A 21,335-nucleotide genomic window follows, 5' to 3' on the forward strand; every position below is an offset into this window, starting at 1 on the left:
GAGGTGTACAAGAAAAGGCTGGAGGAAGGATGGGATGAGTAGTAGTTGTCTCGTGACGCCACCTGCGGTATGCAACCAAGGATTAGCCGCCGCTGCAGTCGCAGTCCTCTGGGGCGGATGATGTCACAACTAGAGTAGTTCAGCTTCCCACAGGCAAAGCTAGGCCCCAGGGAGGATGATGGTAGTAATAGTGGCCGTTGGCGCCAAAGCGCGGGACGACAACAATGAAGGACAGACACGGCAGTTGCGGTTCCAGATCTTTACTCACTGTCCTTTGGTTGCCTGAGGGTACTGGTCTCTGCCCTGATGAGCTCCAGCTGATCCCAGATAAGTTAGAGGTAGCCACCGGTATTTGAAAGTGTCCTTTCCCAAGGGATGACCCTCCAGAAGTGAGGAACCTGAGCTGAGCTTCCCGCTCCAAGCCTTAGGCTCCGTGAAGAAAAAGAAGGAAGAAAGTGGTGTCGTGCTGCCAGAACTGAAGTCCCGAGTTGACTGAAGTTTGTGTAAAAGTTGCTCCTATTTCTACCCCAAGTGGTGCCCGCCCCCCAGGTGGTTGTCCTAGTGACCGTGAAAGTCCCATGAATCATGATGGCCACCCCCCAGCCTACCCTAGTCCAGTCCCCGGTGGGAGGGTACCCAAGCTGTATGTAAGGTGAAATGTGGAAACACCAGTGGTTAACCCCCTCCTTACCCGAGATGAATACTGCACCTTAAGTGGGGTACAGTACCTTGTGGCGACTGAAGCCTCAGGGGCTCCACACCTACAGCTTCCTATACACTGTATGATGGTCCCTACAGCTCTCTATACACTGTATGATGGTCCTCACAACTCCCTATACACTGCATGATGGTCCCTACAGCTCCCTATATACTGTGTGATGGTCCCTATAGCTCCCTATACACTGTATGATGGAACCCACAGCTCCATATATACTGTATGATGGAACCCACAGCTCCATATATACTGTATGATGGACCCCACAGCTCCATATATACTGTATGATGGACCCCACAGCTCCATATATACTGTATGATGGACCCCACAGCTCCCAATACACTGTATTATGTCCCCCACCACCTGTTATATAATTCCTTGTGGCCCACACTTCTCCTTATTTGTAATATAATGATGGCCCCCACAATCTCATATATTGTGTTATGACCCCACTTCTCTCTATACAGTATAATGGCCCCCACAACCTCTTATATACTTCATTAAGGTTCACACTTCTAATATACAGTTTAATCCTTTCACGAACTTGCAATGTTCCCATTTTTGCACCTTCGTTTTTTCTTGCTCTTCTTCCAAGAGCCAAAACTTTTTTTTCCCTTCGTCATAGCCACATGAGGGCTTGTTTTTTGCAAGATGACTTGTACTTTAAAATGAAATTTTATCATGTGATGCACTGGATTGCAGAAAAAAAAATTCCAAGTGCATTGTAATTGCAAAAAATTGCATGTACATAATTGTTTTTTGGCTTTTTTTATTTATGTTCACTTTATGGTTAAATCGGACTGGAAAATATGATTCTTCATGTCAGTATGATTACGCAGATACCAAACATGTATAGCTTTTTTTTAAATAATGAAACACAATCATAAATTTGTAAGAATAATGTTTTGGGGTTGTGTTGCCATGTTCTGTGACCTTAATGTTTTCATTTTTCGGGAGCTAGGGAAGTGTGTGGGATTATTTTTTACATCCAGAGCTGACATTTTTACTGATATTTTGTGGTACAAATGATGTTTTGATCCCTTTTTTTCAACATTACAGTGGCCAAAAGAACGTAATGTTGAATTTATTTTAGATTTCGATAGACCGGACCCTTTTGAACGTAGTGATACAAAATGTGCATTATTTTGTTTTTGTGTGTTATTTTTAATGGGGTAAAAGGAAGGTGATTTTAACTTTTGTTTGTTACCCTTTTTTATATTTTTAAAGACTTTTTTTTACCACTTTTTGTTGTATTTAATAGCTCACCTAGGGGACTTGAAGATGCAATCTTCTGCCTGTGCTATACATAGCAGTGCATCAGCACTGCTGTGTACATCAGAAATTATGATATCCTATGAATGCCAGCTATGGGCCGGCATTCACAGGAGATTCGTAATGACAGACACAAGGGTCTTCAGTAGACTTCAGGCGGTCATGGCAGCCCATTGGCACCCCACAATCATGTCACAGGTGGATTGATGGGCAGGAGGAATGACGCCCCATCCTGCCAGGGCATGCTAAATGCTGCTGTCAAAGATTGACAGCGGAAGATAACTGGTCAACAGCCAATAACGGATCTCTTATCCACCTACGACTGTTGAGAGGTGCATGATGGCTGATTAAATCAGCCGTCATGTGCGAGGAAAAATGAAAGCTTGGCATGGGAGCCAACATCACACGACTTTTGACGTAACTGAAAGTCAAAGGTTGTAAAGGGGTTACAGTCACTACACAGCTCTATATATATATATATATAATATGATGGCCTCTACAGCCTATCATATACTTTATTATTGTCATGCGATGGTTGTACGGTGGCATCGGACTCTCTTCATTCTACTGAGTCTGACAAGCAATCTGACGCCTCAGAATTGTTCAGCCAGTGCCGGGCATTTGCTGATTCAGGTTCACTGATCCTCAGCACTGCAGGAGTTAATTCCTACAGACTGCTGAGCAGGAACAAGGAGCCCAGGTTGCTAATTGCTAAGTGCAGATTGTTGCAGAGATTTACTATGGTGATCCTATTTTTTTGATCTGTGGGGTGTTGATTGTTCTGTGAGAAGTTTTGCAGTTGTCTGTTTACTTCCTCCCTCTTTTTTCCCTGTGCATGTATTGTCGCTCCTTTTTGTTTGCTTGACATGTGCATGAGTTTTTTTTTATTCCCCTGTTCATGTTTTGTTGTGGGGTTTGTGACTATAGTCCTGGCTCACCCCATGGGTGGAGGAGGGGGAGGGGAGTTATACCAAGGCTTGGACAGGAGTTAAGGGGGCTTTACACGCAATGACATCGCTAACGAGATGTCGTTGGGGTCACGGAATTCGTGACGCACATCTGGCCTAGTTAACGACGTTGTTGCGTGTGACATGTACGAGCGACCGCTAACGATCAAAAATACTCACCAAATCGTTGATTGTTGACACGTCGTTTAAATCCCAAATATCGTTGCTGGTGCTGGATGCAGGTTGTTCGTCATTCCTGAGGCAGCACACATCACTACGTGTGACACCGCAGGAATGAGGAACATCCCCGTACCTGCGACTTTCATGCGGCTGCTCTACGCCCCTCCGCTTCTATTGGACGCCTGCCGTGTGACGTCGCTGTGACGCCGCACGAACCGCCCCCATAGAAAAGAGGCAGTTCGCTGGCCACAGCGATGTCGTTAGGCAGGTAAGTTCGTGTGACGGGTACTAGCAATATTGTGCGCCACGGGCAGCAATTTGCCCGTGACGCACAAAACAACGGGGGCGGGTGCAATTGCTAGCAATGTCGCTGCGTGTAAATCAGCCTTTTGGGTCATGCTGGCGACCCAAACCTCGCTACCATCAAGCGTACCTCTGAGCTAAGGCACAGCTTTCGGGTCCTGCTGGGGACCCACACCTCGCTACCATCAAGTGTACCTCTGAGCTAAGGCACAGCGCAGGGGCCCCAATCTGAGGGTCAGCCTAATTGTCCCCACTCTGTGACTCTGCCCCGAAACATTTATGGCCCCAATTTTCACCCACATACAGTACGATGGCCCCCACAACCTCATAAATACTTTAGTTATGACTCCTAATCTCCCTATATAGTACAATGGCCAGCACAAATGTAGCACACTAAATAAATATGTATATTATATATATATATATCAGCTTATTAAAAAAACCAAAACCTTAAGATTCCCCTTGCCTAACCCTGATCCCCAGCACTGCATCCTCCAGCCTTTGCTACGCGCCTATCATGGGACTTGTATAATGTCGGTGTCATGTCACTGTCAACAATGTCACATTATTCATGGGGCAGATGCAGGAGATCCGGACCATCATCATGCAAGAACTTCAGGGCTGGAGCCGCCGATCTATGACGCTAGTGACGCTCCTGAATACAGGAAAAACAAATTAATATGCTTGCTGAAATTCAGGTCATGCTTTTGTACAAAAGTTATTGTTGGTGATGAAGCTTCCAGACGCCTCCTGTATGGAGAAACTAGTCACCTGCAATACTCAGGTGTGGCTTTGGCCATTCTTCCACACACACACTCCTCACATCCTGCAGGTCCCGGCTCATTCTATGATCTCTGAGCTTTATTTCCTTCCAGACATTTTCTATTGGATTGAGCTCCGGTGAACGGCTCAGACATTCTTGCAGATTTATTTTTTTTCTCTGAAACCAGTTGATCGTTTCTTTGGCTGTGTTTGGGATCATTGTTTGCTGAAATGTCCTCCCTCGTTTCATTTCTATCATCCTGGGAGACGGCAGCAGATATTTAACAAGAATGTCTTAGTACATTTGTCCACTTACCCCACCTTCAATGATATGAAGTTTTTCAGTGCTGTTTGCTAAAAAGTAGCCCCACTCCTTGATGTTGCCACCTGCACACAAAAGTGAGTACACCCCTAACATTTTTGTACATATTGTATTATATCTTTACATGGGACAACCCTGAAGATATGACACATATGATACAATGTACAGTAGTTAGTGTCCAGCTTACAGTGCCTACAAGTAGTCTTCAACCCCCTGCAGATTTAGCAGGTTTACACATTCGGAATTAACTTGGCATTGTGACATTTGGACTGTAGATCAGCCTGGAAGTGTGAAATGCACTGCAGCAAAAAAGATTGTTATTTCTTTTTTTTTTTTTTTTAAATTGTGAAAAGTTTATTCAGAGGGTCATTTATTATTCAACCCCTCAAACCACCAGAATTCTGTTTGGTTCCCCTAAAGTATTAAGAAGTATTTCAGGCACAAAGAACAATGAGCTTCACATGTTTGGATTAATTATCTCTTTTTCCAGCCTTTTCTGACTAATTAAGACCCTCCCCAAACTTGTGAACAGCACTCATACATGGTCAACATGGGAAAGACAAAGGAGCATTCCAAGGCCATCAGAGACAAGATCGTGGAGGGTCACAAGGCTGGCAAGGGGTACAAAACCCTTTCCAAGGAGTTGGGCCTACCTGTCTCCACTGTTGGGAGCATCATCCGGAAGTGGAAGGCTTATGGAACTACTGTTAGCCTTCCACGGCCTGGACAGCCTTTGAAAGTTTCCACCCGTGCCGAGGCCAGGCTTGTCCGAAGAGTCAAGGCTAACCCAAGGACAACAAGGAAGGAGCTCCGGGAAGATCTCATGGCAGTGGGGACATTGGTTTCAGTCAATACGATAAGTAACGTACTCCACCGCAATGGTCTCCGTTCCAGACGAGCCCGTAAGGTACCTTTACTTTCAAAGCGTCATGTCAAGGCTCGTCTACAGTTTGCTCATGATAACTTGGAGGACTCTGAGACAGACTGGTTCAAGGTTCTCTGGTCTGATGAGACCAAGATCGAGATCTTTGGTGCCAACCACACACGTGACGTTTGGAGACTGGATGGCACTGCATACGACCCCAAGAATACCATCCCTACAGTCAAGAATGGTGGTGGCAGCATCATGCTGTGGGGCTGTTTCTCAGTCAAGGCGCCTGGCTATCTGGTCCGCATCCATGGGAAGATGGATAGCACGGCCTACCTGGAGATTCAAGAACCTCCACTCCTCCATCAAGGATCTTAAGATGGGTCGTCATTTCATCTTCCAACAAGACAACGACCCAAAGCACACAGCCAAGAAAACCAAGGTCTGGCTCAAGAGGGAAAAAATCAAGGTGTTGCAGTGGCCTAGTCAGTCTCCTGACCTTAACCCAATTGAAAACTTGTGGAAGGAGCTCAAGATTAAATTCCACATGAGACACCCAAAGAACCTAGATAACTTGGAGAAGATCTGCATGGAGGAGTGGGCCAAGATAACTCCAGAGACCTGTGCCGGCCTGATCAGGTCTTATAAAAGACGATTATTAGCTGTAATTGCAAACAAGGGTTATTCCACAAAATATTAAACTTAGGGGTTGAATAATAATTGACCCACACTTTTATGTTGAAAATTTATTAAAATTTAACTGAGCAACATAACTTGTTGGTTTGTAAGATTTATGCATCTGTTAATAAATCCTGCTCTTGTTTGAAGTTTGCAGGCTCTAACTTATTTGCATCTTATCAAACCTGCTAAATCTGCAGGGGGTTGAAGACTACTTGTAGGCACTGTATATAGCAGCATAAATTTGGTGCCCTTTAACTCAACACACAGCCATTAATGTCTAAACCACTGGAAACAAAAGTGAGTGCACCCTTAAGTGAAAATGGACAAGTTGTGTCCAATTAGCCACTTTCCCTCTCCAATGTCATGTGGCTCATTAGTGGTAGAACGTCTCAGGAGTGTTACATTTGCTGTAATCGCTCACACACTCTCTCATACTGGTCACTGGATGTTCAACATGGCTCCTCAGGTTCCACTCAGAACAGGCCTCACCATGGTAGACCAAAGAAGTTGAATGCACCTGCTCAGCGTCACATTCAGAGGTCGTCTTTTTAAAATAAACGTATGAGTGATGCCAGTATTCATGCAGAGTTTACAAGGGTGGAGGGTCAGCCTGTCAGTGCTCAGACCATACAACACACAGTGCATCACAATGTTATGCATGACTGTTGTCCCAGAAGGAAGCATTTCTAAAGATGATGCAAAAGAAATTCTATAAATAGTTTGCCGAAAGCAAGCAGATGAAAGAAATGGATTACTGGAATGATGTCCTGTGGTCTGATAAACTTGGTTTAAACATATATAGCAGCAACCAGGTGACGAGTACAAAGAAAAGTGTGTCTTGCCTATGGTCAAGCATGGTAGAGGGAGTGTCATGGTTTGGGGATGCATGAATAACGCCAGATGTGGGGAGCTACAGTTAACTGAGGGAACCATGAACGCCAACATGTCCTGTGACATACTGAAGCAGAGGATGATCAACTCCCTTCAGATTCCAACATGATAACGACCCCAAAACAGGTCCAAGACCACCACTGCCTTGCTTAAGAAACGGAGGGTAAAGGTGCTGGACTGGCCAAGCATATCTTCAGACCTAAACCCAATGGAGCATTTGTGCGGCCTCCTCAAATGAAAGGTGGAGGAGCACAAGGTCTGTAACATCCACCGGCACCATGATGTTGTCATGGAGGATGGAAGAAGATTCCAATAGCTCCTGGGAAGTGCTTGTGACCTCCATGCCCAAGAGCAGTGTTCCCCAACTCTAGTCCTCAAGAGCCACCAAGCCCATGTTTTCAAAATTTCCTTAGGATCTCCCAGGTGTTGAAATCATCACCTTTGCAGGTGATTACATTATCACCTGTGCAATACCGAAGAAACCCTCAAAACATGCCCTGTTGGTTGCTCTTGAGGACTGGAGTTAAGAAACACTGCCCAAGAGACTTCAGATTAAGACATAGCTTGAAAATAATGGTAGCCACACAAAAAATTAGCACTCTGGGCACAATTTGGCCAAATTCACTTTGAGGTGTACTCAATTTTGTTGTCAGTGGTTTAGACATTAATGGCTGTGTGTTGAGTTATTTAGAGGACGCCAAACTTACACTGTTATACAAGCTGCACACTGACACTGTACATTGTATCACAGGATCAGATCTTCAGTGTTGTCCCATGAAAATACATAATAAAATATATACCAAACTGTGAGGGGTGTACTCACTTTTGTGATATAGTGCTTAATGATCTGAGGGTAGAGCTCTTTGGTATTCAAAGAGTTAACTTTGGTCTCATCTAACCAGACTATATTCTCACAGACTTGTCTAAATGTTGTTGAGCAAACTTTAAACTCACTTGAACCTGCTTTTTGTTTAGCAGTAGAGTCTTGCATATTGAGCGTGCATACAGGAGCGTGAATACAGGAGTGTGCATACAGGAGCGTGCATACAGGAGCGTGCATACAGGACCATGCGTACAAGAGCGTGCATACAGGAGCGTGCATACAGGAGCATGCATGGAGGATGAGTGCATTACTTATTGTTTTCTTGAAATAATTGTACCTGCTGACTGATGGTGTTTCTGTAGCGATTCACAGGTGTTTTTTTTTACCTCTTGGAGAACTCTTCTGATAATTATTTTTACTCCACTGTCTGTATTCTTGAGGGGAATGCCTGAATGTGGACAGTTTATGGTGAAATGATGTTCTTTCCACTTCCGGATTATGGCCCCATCAGTGCTCACTGGAACCTTCAACAGTTTAGAAATTCTTTTGAAAACAAAGCCAAGTGTGTATGACAACAATAAGGTTGCGGAGGTCTTGAAACAGCTCACTCGTTTTACCCATCATAAGATGTTTCTTGTGCGGCACCTTGATAATGAGACATCTTATTATAGGCCATCAGTGGAACAAGCTGATGTTATTTTTCACTAAGTGGCAGGATTGCTTTTTAATTGCAGATAGATTTTGGTGTCATAAATTTAAATGGCTTTTTGCACCTCTTCTTCTTCATGTATTCAATGTTTTTCACTGTGTCATTTCTCATTAGTAAACATCACTTAATTTATGGACTTCTATAATTTGATTTATGTGCCTGTGTATATTGGATGGGTTGTTACTGACATCTGTTGAAAATTTCATGTCAATAGCACCTTTACATATGCAGTATATTTACTAGGAAAATTGGAGATAGATAGATAGAGCCGTGGCTCCTGATGGATCTGTCTAGGTGGCAAACGGTGGTCTGGGCCTAGAGGAGCTGGACCCCCGGTCACAGGGGATCGTGGCAAGGGGCACAGAACTGTCGAGGAGGATAGCTAGCGGCCTGGCGCCATCACCGGGCTGGGACCAGGGTACGACGGGGTACGTGGACCCTAGGTCAGGGAGTAGCTTCAGGCAACCTGACAATTTACCTGACGAGAATAGAGCTTTCAAGATCCGCTCGCCACCCACTCCAAAATCGGAGGGGGTAGGACTTTCCACTGAAACGGTCCAGAAAATCACAAGTGTGAACCCAGAGAACAAGCTCCCACACTTAGCCACAGTGGGGAGCGGGACCCGGCAAGCTCCATACTACTGGGACCACCAGAGAAGTAAACTTAGTGCCAGGAAGCAGGTCACGGATCACCAGGCAGCACCATTGGGGACGGGACCCGAACTAGCTCCCCTCAGCAGCAGCGGTATCCAGAAATTTGGTTTATCCAGTTGTCGGTGTCAGCTTAATGGACTGAGTGAGTACGCAAGTGAACCCCTTTGCACCCAACGGCACTCCCCAATTACCATCACTGAGTCCCGGGGCATTCCCCCTACCCGTGGAGGGTTCTAACACCTGGCTGCCCCATTCCATCACCCCCAGGTACTCCCAACTGCAGTGGTGGTACTCCAAATTACCACATACCACGGGTGGCGTCACGAACTCTAACATAATCCCCTGTAAATACCATCCTTCATTTGAGTGGCTGCCCGACCCCCGGGTCGTGGAGCCACCGCGGATCCGGATATGAGCAGCTCAGCTGCTGGCACAGGGGCAGCACACCTCAAATTCCTGGCGTCACGAGCAGGATTCGAGCAGGACCCACTTACCTGGGTGACGTGCGCCTTAGAAGTGGAATCCACATCAAGATTCCCGTTTCCTGCCAATTCCGCCATCTTCCGCCATCTTTTGGCGCCAAAACGCTGTCTTCTCCATGAAAGCGCGCAAAGTAGAAGCCCTGCCCTTCGTCCTGAGAGTAAGCTGGAACCGGAAGTTCCCAGAGGGCCACAGCAATGAGGAGAGTGCTGGACGAAAACTGAGGGGGCGTGACGGCATGTAGCAGCGGAAGAGAAGCAGGGACGCCAGGACTCTGCCATAATGGACCCCGCAGAGGAAAGATGGCGGAGAGGAGCTGGTCACCGGAACGTGCTGTGCCCGGGACCGTGACCTGGATTGAGGAAGTGACGAAGCAGCTTTGCAGAAGGATGCGGACGCAGTTCCTGTTCATATTATAAATATCTCCCGGATCCGTGCTTTTCTTAACCAAGAATCTGCAAAAACATTAGTGCATGCCCTCATCATCTCCCGCCTCGACTACTGCAACCTCCTGCTCTCTGGCCTCCCTTCCAACACTCTTGCACCCCTCCAATCTATCCTAAACTCTGCAGCCCGCTTAATCCACCTCTCCCCTCGCTACTCCCCAGCCTCGCCACTCTGCCAATCCCTTCACTGGCTTCCCATCGCCCAACGACTCCAGTTCAAAACATTAACCATGACATACAAAGCCATGCACAACCTGTCTCTTCCCTACATCTGTGACCTAGTCTCCCAGTACCTACCTGCACGCAACCTTAGATCCTCACAAGATCTCCTTCTCTGCTCCTCTCTTATCTCCTCTTCCCACAATCGTGTACAAGATTTCTCCCGTGCATCCCCCATACTCTGGAACGCTCTACCTCAGCACATCAGACTCTCCACTACCGTGGAAAGCTTCAAGAGGAACCTCAAGACCCACCTCTTCCAACAAGCCTACAACCTACAATAGCCCACAGCCCAGTAGACCACTGCGCAACAAGCTCTGTCCTCACCTATTGTACCATCACCCATTCCCTGTAGACTGTGAGCCCTCGCGGGCAGGGTCCTCTCTCCTCCTATACCAGTCTGTCTTGTACTGTTAATGATTGTTGTACGTATACCCTCTTTCACTTGTAAAGCGCCATGGAATAAATGGCGCTATAATAATAAATAATAATAAATAATAATAATAATAATAATATTAGATCACTGGAGGGAAGAGATGAGGAGCCTAGCGGTGGCGGTGTGAGCCTGTGAGATCAGAATCCCACGTGAAGAGAGGGTAAGCGGTTACCCAGTTCCTGATGATTACCCTAATCCGGCCGATGTTGGTGAGGGATCCGGACCGCCCCCGCTCCCGGCAAACACTCCGCTGTTACCAACGCTGTGTTCGGCGGACGCCGAGCTGCCTACTCCCACCATGGCAGCGGACTCTTCAGTCCCCATTTGTGAAGATGCAGCTGCAGAACCTCTGGGTCCATCACTCGACCCGGTCACGCCAGCGGTCACCCCGACACCAGCCCGACCAGACCCGGCCGCATCACCGGGCCTGTCCTTAGAGGCGGAGCACCCGGACTCTGCACCCCCGGCTGCGGAGCAGTCAGTTTCTTTGCCCACAATAGCGGAAGTGGAGCCTGAGGAGCTGCCGATTCCGCCACCGCGCGGCATCCCAACAGCACAATTAAAGCCAGTGCCAATTAGAGAGCTGAGGCCGGACGCTGACGCCTCTTACTGGGAACGACACCAGCCAAAGCTGAAACCGGAGATGACCAATCAAGACCAGAGGCAACGGGAGATGGTTGCCCGTGCCCAGAGAGAAAAGGAGCATTTGAGGAAGGCTACTTTCCGTGTCAGAGGGCCGTGGTGCAGGGGCCATGTAAAGCGGTTCAACCCCGACAAAGGGTAAGATTTCCTCTTGGAGGCGAGCCTCTCTGAAGAAGTGTTTGTCGCTCGGAGAGATATAGAGCAACATCTCCCAGGTCGTAATCTGGAGCCGGGAGAGGTGGTCACCTACACTCGGCATTGGAGTGAGCGGGGCTGGTATGCCCTAGATGTGAAGCGGCTTGCTATGGTTGATGAGCGGGTTCTGCCAGCCGCCGCCGTTGATTACCAGTCTCCAAGTGAGCTAATACTATGAAATGTCTACAACTGTTAGGTATTTGTGTTTCTTAAATTACCACATACCACAGGTGGCGTCACGAACTCTAACATAATCCCCTGTAAATACGCCCCTTCAGTTGAGTGGCCGCACGACTCTCGGGTCCGGAGACCCCTCGAGCCACTGCGGTTCGGATCCGAGCAGCTCGGCTGCTGGCACGGGGGCGGCACAAATAGATAGAGGGATAGATTGTAGGATAGATAGATAGATAGGTACATAGATGATAGATAGAGGGATAAATAGATAGATAGAGGGATAGATAGATAGAGGGATAGATAGATAGATAGATAGAGGGATAGAGGGATAGATAGATAGATAGATAGATAGATAGAGGGATAGAGGGATAGATAGATAGAGGGATAGAGGGATAGAGGGATAGAGGGATAGATAGATAGAGGGATAGAGGGATAGATAGATAGAGGGATAGATAGATAGATAGATAGATAGATAGATAGATAGATAGAGGGATAGATAGATAGATAGATAGATAGATAGATAGAGGGATAGATAGATAGATAGATAGATAGATAGATAGATAGATAGATAGATAGATAGATAGGTACTTGTGGAGCTCTTCTTTATACCAGATCAGGAGGAATATTGATCTGGTATAAAGAAGAGCTCCACCAGTACATCACACCAGTGAAGAGAGGAGGCAGCCACATATGGATCAGAATCAGCAGCTCCATCCTCACCTCTCAGTCCGATGTCTACCTCTACACCACCTATATACCACCGCCAGAGTCCCCCTACTTCAATCCAGACAGCTTTGAGATCTTACAAGAAGAAGCCACCCATTATCAGGTCCTGGGCAAAGTTCTCATCTTTGGAGACCTCAATGCAAGAACAGGGAGAGAAAAAGACTTTCTGACCACAGATGGAAACATCTACATATTTGGGGCAGAGAATGACAGTCACGACTCAGAACACTCAGAGAGAAACAGCTATGACAGTACAGTCAACAAAAGTGGCAAAAAGCTCCTGAACTTATGTAAACGTTTAGGTCTTCATATTCTTAATGGACGTACAAAGGGAGACTCACTGGGAAGATATACACTAAACTCCCATGTAGGAAGGAGCGTAGTAGACTACGCCATTACAGATATGGACCCGGCAAATATTAGCGCCTTCATAGTCACCCCACAAACGCACCTATCAGACCACAGCCAACTTCTCCTGTACATGAAATCTACAGAGAAACCATCCACACAAAAGCCACAGCAGAGCAGCCTCTACAAGCGACCTCCATCCTATAAATGGTCCAAGACGTCAGAAATAAAATATAAAGAGGCTCCCAACAGACCGGAATTACAGGAGATGCTCCACAACTTCTACAGCTACAAGTACAAGTAAAACCCAGAAGGAGTGAATCAAGCTGCAAAAGACCTCAACAAAATGTTCCACACCATGGCCAAATTGTCCGACCTCAAACAAGTCAACTACAAGAGGCCAAAAGAAAAGCAGATCAATGGTTGGTTTGACAAAGAGTGTAAAGCCGTTCGAAAGACTCTGAGAACAGCCTCAAACAATAAACACAGAGACCCCAACAACCCAGACCTGAGGGAAGCCTATGACACCATACAAAAGCAGTACAAAACCATCCTCAGGAGGAAGAAGCAGAGCTACATCTCTACCAAACTTAGCCAACTCCAAGACGCCCTCCAAGACAACTCCTTCTGGGAAATATGGAGCCACATGGACACAAAGAGCAAGAAAAAGAATGACACCCATATCCAAAATGGCAACATCTGGCTCCAGTACTTCAGAGACCTCTACAAAGACATCCCAAAAGAAGGACTAAGCCAAGAGCAGGAAAACATAACATCAAAACTAAAGGCAATGGAAGAGAAAATCAAAAACTTCCGAAACCCACTGGACACACCAATTACATTACAGGAAGTTGCAGAGAAAATCACTTCCATAAAGTGTAAAAAATCTAGTGGTCTGGATGGAATCCCCCCAGAGATGTTGAAGTACAGCCCACCAGAAATTCAAGCTGCAATGGTTAAACTGTTCAACATTGTGCTGAGTGGTGGTTACTTCCCTCGTACCTGGAACCAAGGACTCTACACCGATCCACAAGAGTGGGGACAGGTATGACCCTGCCAACTACAGAGGCATATGTGTCAGCAGTAACTTGGGAAAACTGTTCAACAGCATCCTAAACAAAAGGATCATCAGTTTCCTTACCGAGCACAATGTCCTGAGCAAAAGCCAAGCAGGGTTCGTGCCAAACCACCGCACCACGGACCACATCTACACCCTGCACAGTCTCATTCAGAGCCACGTCCACAATACAAAGCATGGGAAGATATACGCCTGCTTTGTAGACTTTAAAAAGGCCTTTGACTCAGTGTGGCACCCGGGCTTGTTCTTAAAAATGCTGGAAAGCAGAATAGGAGGAAAGACCTACGATGTCATCAAAAGCTCCTACACCGAGAACCTCTGCAGTGTGAGTGTGAACGGTAGAAGAACGGCTTCTTTCCAGCAGAGCCGAGGAGTCAGACAGGGCTGCAGCCTAAGTCCAACGCTCTTCAATATTTACATCAATGAGCTGGCTACTGCTCTAGAATCTTCAACTGCTCCAGGTCTCACACTCCATGACGCCCAGGTGAAATTCTTGCTCTATGCAGATGACCTACTGCTGGTGTCACCAACCGAGAAAGGTCTCCAAGACAACCTACAAATTTTGGAGAAATTCAGCTCCACATGGGCACTACCGATCAATCTAAAGAAAACCAACATCATGGTGTTCCAGAAGAGAAAAAGAAGATTTGACCAGCATCCTTCATTTGTCGTAAACGGCTGCACTCTAACAGGAACAGACAAATACACCTACTTGGGCCTGGAAATTCACCAGTCAGGGAGCTTCAAACAAGCCATAGAGACCCTGAAAAACAAGGCCTGCAAAACCTTTTATGCCATCCGAAGGAAATTGTATCATCTGAAGCCACCAGTGAGGGTCTGGCTAAAAATCTTCGATTCCATCATTGCCCCAATCCTCCTGTACGGCAGCGAAGTCTGGGGCCCTCACACTTACCCAGATTGGTCAAGGTGGGATTCCAGCCCAACAGAAATATTCCACCTGGAATTCTGTAAGCACCTTCTCCAGGTCCATTGAAGCACCTCCAACAGCGCCTGTCGAGCTGAGCTGGGCAGATTCCCTCTACACCTAGCAGCTCTGAAGAGGGCACTATCATTTCAGGCTCACCTACAGAGTAGCAATCCAAGCTCCCATCACCAGAAAGCTCTGATATATATACGTGGGCCAGATGAACCAGGACCCCTGGCACAGCTCTCCCAAACCCAACTGGACAAAATAACCAATCACAGCAGCCTGACAAGAACCAGAATCAGGAAGATGGTAGACGAGGGCCAGGAGAGGTATGTCAGTGACTGGAGGACCGACATCAACACCTCACAGAAACTGACCACGTACCAGAGACTACAGAGAGACTACATACTGGCCCCATATCTGGAAAAACTCCCAGACCTCAGAGACCGCAGGACCCTGAGCCGATATAGACTCAGTGCCCACAGTCTAGCCATCGAATCCGGTCGACACAAGCAGAGCTACAAGCCCAGGGAGGACAGACTGTGCCAACACTGTGACCTGGAGGCCCTGGAGGATGAAACCCACCTCCTGCTACACTGCACCAAGTACTCAGCAGTGAGGGACACTCACTTCAGGAGACTCTCCCATCTCTTCCCGGATTTCAGCTCCATGAAGGAGGAAGAGAAAATATATATCCTGCTGGGGGAAGAAGAGAGCGCAGTGGAGATAGCAGCGCGGTATGTGACCAAATGTCATAGACTTCGAGAAAGAGAACTATGATAAGTCATGGACTTCCATAGCCCCCCATCCCAGATATGGCCCCCCAATCCCCACCCTGGATATGCCCCAACCACCGTTACTACAGTCCCCACCCTGGATATGCCCCATCATAAGCCATGGACTTCCATAGCCCCCATCCTAGAAGTGCCCCCACAGTCCCCACCCTGGATGTGCCCCATCCATCCTTCCTACAGTCCCCACCCACCATCCCCACAGCCCCAGTCCCTAATGTACACCTGCTTTGGCAAAACTAATTTGTATTTGGTCCTGCCAATAAAGCTTATTTGATTTGATTTGATTTGGTAGATAGAGGGATAGATAGATAGATAGATAGATAGATAGAGGGATAGATAGATAGATAGATAGAGGGATAGATACATAGATAGAGGGATAGATAGATATAGATATTGATAAATAGATCGAGGGATAGATAGATAGATAGATACAGGGATAGATAGATAGATAGATAGATAGATAGATAGACAGATAGATAGACAGATAGATAGATAGAGGGATAGATAGATAGAGGGATATATAGATAGATAGATAGAGGGATAGATAGATAGATAGATAGATAGATAGATAGATAGATAGAGGGATAGATACATAGATAGAGGGATAGATAGAGGGATAGATAGATATAGATATTGATAAATTGATAGATAGCTAGATGATAGATAGAGGGATAGATAGATAGATACAGGGATAGATAGATAGATAGATAGATAGACAGATAGATAGACAGATAGATAGATAGATAGATAGATAGAGGGATAGATAGATAGAGGGATATATAGATAGAGGGATAGATAGATAGAGGGATAGATAGATAGAGGGATAGATAGATAGATAGATAGATAGAGGGATAGATAGATAGAGGGATAGATAGATAGATAGATAGATAGATAGATAGATAGATAGATAGATAGATAGAGGGATAGATAGATAGATAGATAGATAGATAGATAGATAGATAGATAGATAGAGGGATAGATAGATAGATAGATAGATAGAGGGATAGATAGATAGATAGAGGGATAGATAGATAGAGAGATAGATAGATAGAGGGATAGATAGATAGATAGAGGGATAGAGAGATAGATAGATAGAGGGATAGATAGATAGATAGATAGATATAAATAGATATTGATAAATAGATAGAGGGATAGATAGATAGACAGACAGACAGACAGACAGATAGATAGATAGATAGATAGATAGATAGAGGGATAGATAGATAGATATAAATAGATATTGATAAATAGATAGAGGGATAGATAGATAGATAGATAGATAGATAGATAGATAGATAGATAGATATAGATCGATATTGATAAATTGATAGATAGATAGATAGATATAGATCGATATTGATAAATTGATAGATAGATAGAGTCACCAGAGTTTATGCCCCCATCACTTATTACCTATGAGGTGCCATCTCTCGGATCGCGCTCTTCACACAAGACATGGAGCAAGTTTCCCATTTGTTTACATTACAGAGTAAAAGAAATCACAAAACTCTAAACAAAGTGAAACATAATGAATTACATCAATGCCCCTGAGTGAGCGGGATTAGCGAGCCGTGCGCCGCAGCGCGGTCGTAAGTCGATGATCCGCAGGTACATGACGCATGCTAAGTGGACGAGTTTGAGAAGTTGCTAATGACTGCGACACTGACACGCGCTGCCTTTGATCAGCCCCGATTCTATATAAAACATCATAGCACGCCATTCAATGGAAATCAGGTCTAACAGAGGAGCCATTATGTAAGACGCAGCACTTTGGCATTCATCTCTTCAAACACAGAAAGTTCAAAGAAAAACGCAAAATGAATAACAGAGTGAATTCCAACACCAAAAAAAAAAAAAAAAATGGAAGCTGCAGCGGCGCCCGAGGCGGCGTGATATCATATCTATACCCTTCAAAACAACATTCCGTTCGCTCAGAATTAGAACATATTTTCATTGCAGACGAAACGTCTGGTGTCAGAAATAATGTGTCATATTGAAAATCGGGAAACACATCTCTGCAATTTGGGGGCTTCAGTAATAATATTTTTCATTATCTGTGTAGGGAACACAACAGAAGAAGATGTCCTCTTCTGTCAGCCGAGTAAAGGAGAGAAAAAAAAAATTGGGCAAAAAAATATATAAAAAAAAAACAAACACCAATATATTTCATACAAATTGACCCGATTCATTATTGCATTTGTGTCTATTCTTGTCTCGTCTTTGGTGTTTTTTTTGTTTGATTTTAATTTTTAGTTTACTTTTTTTTTTTTTAATTTTTGAAATTTTACAGCATTTTATCGGATTTTTTGCTCTAAAAATTAAAAAAAAACAACAAACAATGAAAGATAAAAGTAAAGTGCATTTTTGATTTTGCGCAAAACTCACAAATCATTTTGAAGAATTTGGAAGAAAAAAAAACGTCAACAAGTAGACAAAAAACAAAATTGAATCGTGACTTCCAAAAAAACAAAAAATGCAAGATATTATGGTATTGTTTGAACAGTATACAATATGTTAGCATTATTTGACCACTGTATGGTGATATTAGTTAAGCACTGTATAGCTCCATTATTTTAACTCTGTGTGTTATTATTTGAGCACTTTATGGAGGTAAAAATTGAGCTCTGCATTGTAGTATTCTTTGTACATCTTATGGCAATATTATTTGAGTACTATATGGTGATATATTTTTTTTTTACTGTATGGTGGTTTTATTCGAGCACTTAATGGTGATTTTTTTTCTGTCTGGTGCTTTTATTTGAGCACCGTATGGTGGTATTATTTAAGCACTGTATGGTGGTATTATTTGAGCACCGTATGGTGGTATTATTTAAGCACTGTATGGTGGTATTATTTGAGCACTGTATGGCGGTATTATTTGAGCACTGTATGGTGGTATTATTTGAGCACTTTATGGCGGTATTATTTGAGCACTGTATGGTGGTATTCTTTTTGCACTGTATGGTGGTATTATTTGAGCACTGTATAGAGCTATTATTTGAGAACTGTATGGTGGTATTCTTTGAGCACTGTATGGGGGTATTCTTTGAGCACTGTATGGGGGTATTCTTTGAGCACTGTATGGTGGTATTCTTTGAGCACTGTATGGCGGTATTATTTGAGTACTGTATGGCGGTACTATTTGAGCACTGTATGGCAGTATAATTTGAGCACCGTATGGCGGTATTATTTGAGCACTGTATGGTGGTATTATTTGAGCACTGTACGGCGGTATTATTTGAGCACTGTATGGTGGTATAATTTGAGCACCAAATTGTGGTCTTATTTCAACACTACATGGTGGTAATAAATTTGCACCATATGGTAATATATTATTTGAATATTGTAAGGTGATATTATTGGACTGCATGGTTTTATGATAAGGACACTGTATGGGCGTGTAATTTCAGTTATTATTCCAGCACTGTATGGTGGTAATATAACTGAGCACTGTATATTACTATTATTTGATCATTTATAACAATATTATTTCAGCACTGTATAATGATTTATTTGAGCACTGTATAGTGGTAAAATTTTAAAACACTATTTTAGTAAAATTTGAGCACTTATAGCGGTATTATTTGTGCACTACATGCTAGTTTTATTTGACCCACATTATATACTCACCAGAACTGTTACTTAAGGAGGAGCAGCCACCCCCTCATCAACCAGGAAGTAAGGGGACAGCATAACCCTGAGCTGCTCAAGAGGCAATTTGTGAATATCCCTTTAACTTTAAAACAGGTATCACAATTTTGCATTAAGCAATTGCCACAATTGAATATTTTTACCTGCGGGGCAGCAGAAGGAAAAAAAGGAATTCCTTGCTGGGAACTTTGTATTTTGCCTGAATTATTCCCTTGAGTAATAATAAAATATGCCAAAAAAGCAAAACATTAAATGATTGCTAACCATCTAACTCACTAATATACAGCTGTTCCAGAGTGCAGCTTTGCTTTAGGCCTAAAACACACTTCCGCAAAAAAACGTCAATGTTACACGGTCCGTTTTTCGGGTCCGTGTTCCGTTTTTTTGGGGCGTTTCTCTGGTACGTATGGCATCCGTGTGATGGCGTATGCGAGCCGTGTGTACGTGTAAAATGCCCGTGTACGTGGAATGTCCGTGTGGAATGTCCGTTTGTGTGTAAAATGCCAGTGTATGTGTACGTGGAATGTCCGTGTGGAATGTCCGTTTGTGTGTAAAATGCCCGTGTACGTGGAATGTCCGTGTGGAATGTTCGTGTTTGTGTGTAAAATGCCCGTGTATGTGTACGTGGAATGTCCGTGTGGAATGTCCGTTTGTGTGTAAAATGCCCGTGTACGTGGAATGTCCGTGTGGAATGTCCGTGTTTGTGTGTAAAATGCCCGTGTATGTGTACGTGGAATGTCCGTGTGGAATGTCCGTTTGTGTGTTGCACAATGTCGTTGATACATGTCGGCTGACAGCAGACAGAGTTGCGCGATGAGAATGAACTCGAGTGAACTTCACCGACTTCATTGTCATGCCGCGGCTCTGTCTGTGTGCCGCGTACTGATTAGCGGTCACTTGTGAAGGATTCACCAGTGACCGCTAATCCCCCGAGTGATGGAAGTGAGCAGCCCTCTTTCATACTCACCACTCCCCGATCACCAGCGCGGCGAGGAACAGCTGTGCAGAGAATACGCGGCAACAATTACTTTGAATATGCCGGCCGCCCATTAATCAATCTCGTATTCCCTGCTTTCCCCGCCCACAGATGCCTGTGATTGGTTGCAGTCAGACACGCCCCCCACGCTGAGTGACAGCTGTCTCACTGCACCCAATCACAGCAGCCGGTGGGCATGTCTATACTGTGCAGGAAAATAAATAATTAAAAAAAACGGCGTGCGGTCCCCCCCAATTTAATACCAGCCAGATAAAGCCATACGGCTGAAGGCTGGTATTCTCAGGATTGGGAGCCCCACGTTATGGGGAGCCCCCCAGCCTAACAATATCAGTCAGCAGCCGCCCAGAATTGCCGCATACATTATATGCGACAGTTCTGGGACTGTACCCGGCTCTTCCCGATTTGCCCTGGTGCATTGGCATTCGGGGTAATAAGGAGTTTTTGGCAGCCCATAGCTGCCAATAAGTCCTAGATTAATCATGTCAGGCGTCTCCCCGAGATTCCTTCCATGATTAATCTGTAAATTACAGTAAATAAACACACACACCCGAAAAATCCTTTATTAGAAAAAAAAAACCAAACATATACCCTGATTCACCACTTTAATAAGCCCGAAAAAGCCCTCCATGTCCAGCGTACTCCAGGATGGTCCAGCGTCGCTTCCAGCGCTGCTGCATGGAGGTGACCGGAGCTGCAGAAGACACTGCCGCTCCTGTCACCTCCACGCAGCTAATGAAGGGAATAGCGCGATCAGCTGCTGTCACTGAGGTTACTCGCGGCCAACGCTGAATACAGCTGATCACGCTATTCCCTTAATTAAAAAAAAACAAAAAAAAAGATCGCTAGTGTAAAAACGCACACGCACGAAACGTGCTGAACATAGACATACTCCATGTGCGGTCCGTGCAGGCACGGACCCATAGACTAAAGCGGGTCCGTGCCTGCGTGCTGCCGGCCAAAAATGGACATGTCGTCCGTGTAGAAAAGCGCACACACGTACTTACCACACGGACACACATTCCGTGTGATTTTACGTGTGTGTGCCATCTACCATTGAATAACATGGGTCTCCGTGTGTTCGTGTCTCCGGTACG

The 21,335-nt window shown here is 45.0% G+C and overlaps 1 protein-coding gene across 1 annotated transcript in view; it reads right to left on the reverse strand.

Annotated features, from left to right (window-relative positions):
- Window positions 1-21,335, reverse strand: part of PKHD1 (PKHD1 ciliary IPT domain containing fibrocystin/polyductin) — an 832,619-nt gene that overhangs the window by 180,028 nt on the left and 631,256 nt on the right. The window lies entirely within an intron of this gene.

The sequence above is a fragment of the Anomaloglossus baeobatrachus genome, chromosome 3, assembly GCF_048569485.1.
Source record: "Anomaloglossus baeobatrachus isolate aAnoBae1 chromosome 3, aAnoBae1.hap1, whole genome shotgun sequence".
NCBI lineage: Eukaryota > Metazoa > Chordata > Amphibia > Anura > Aromobatidae > Anomaloglossus > Anomaloglossus baeobatrachus.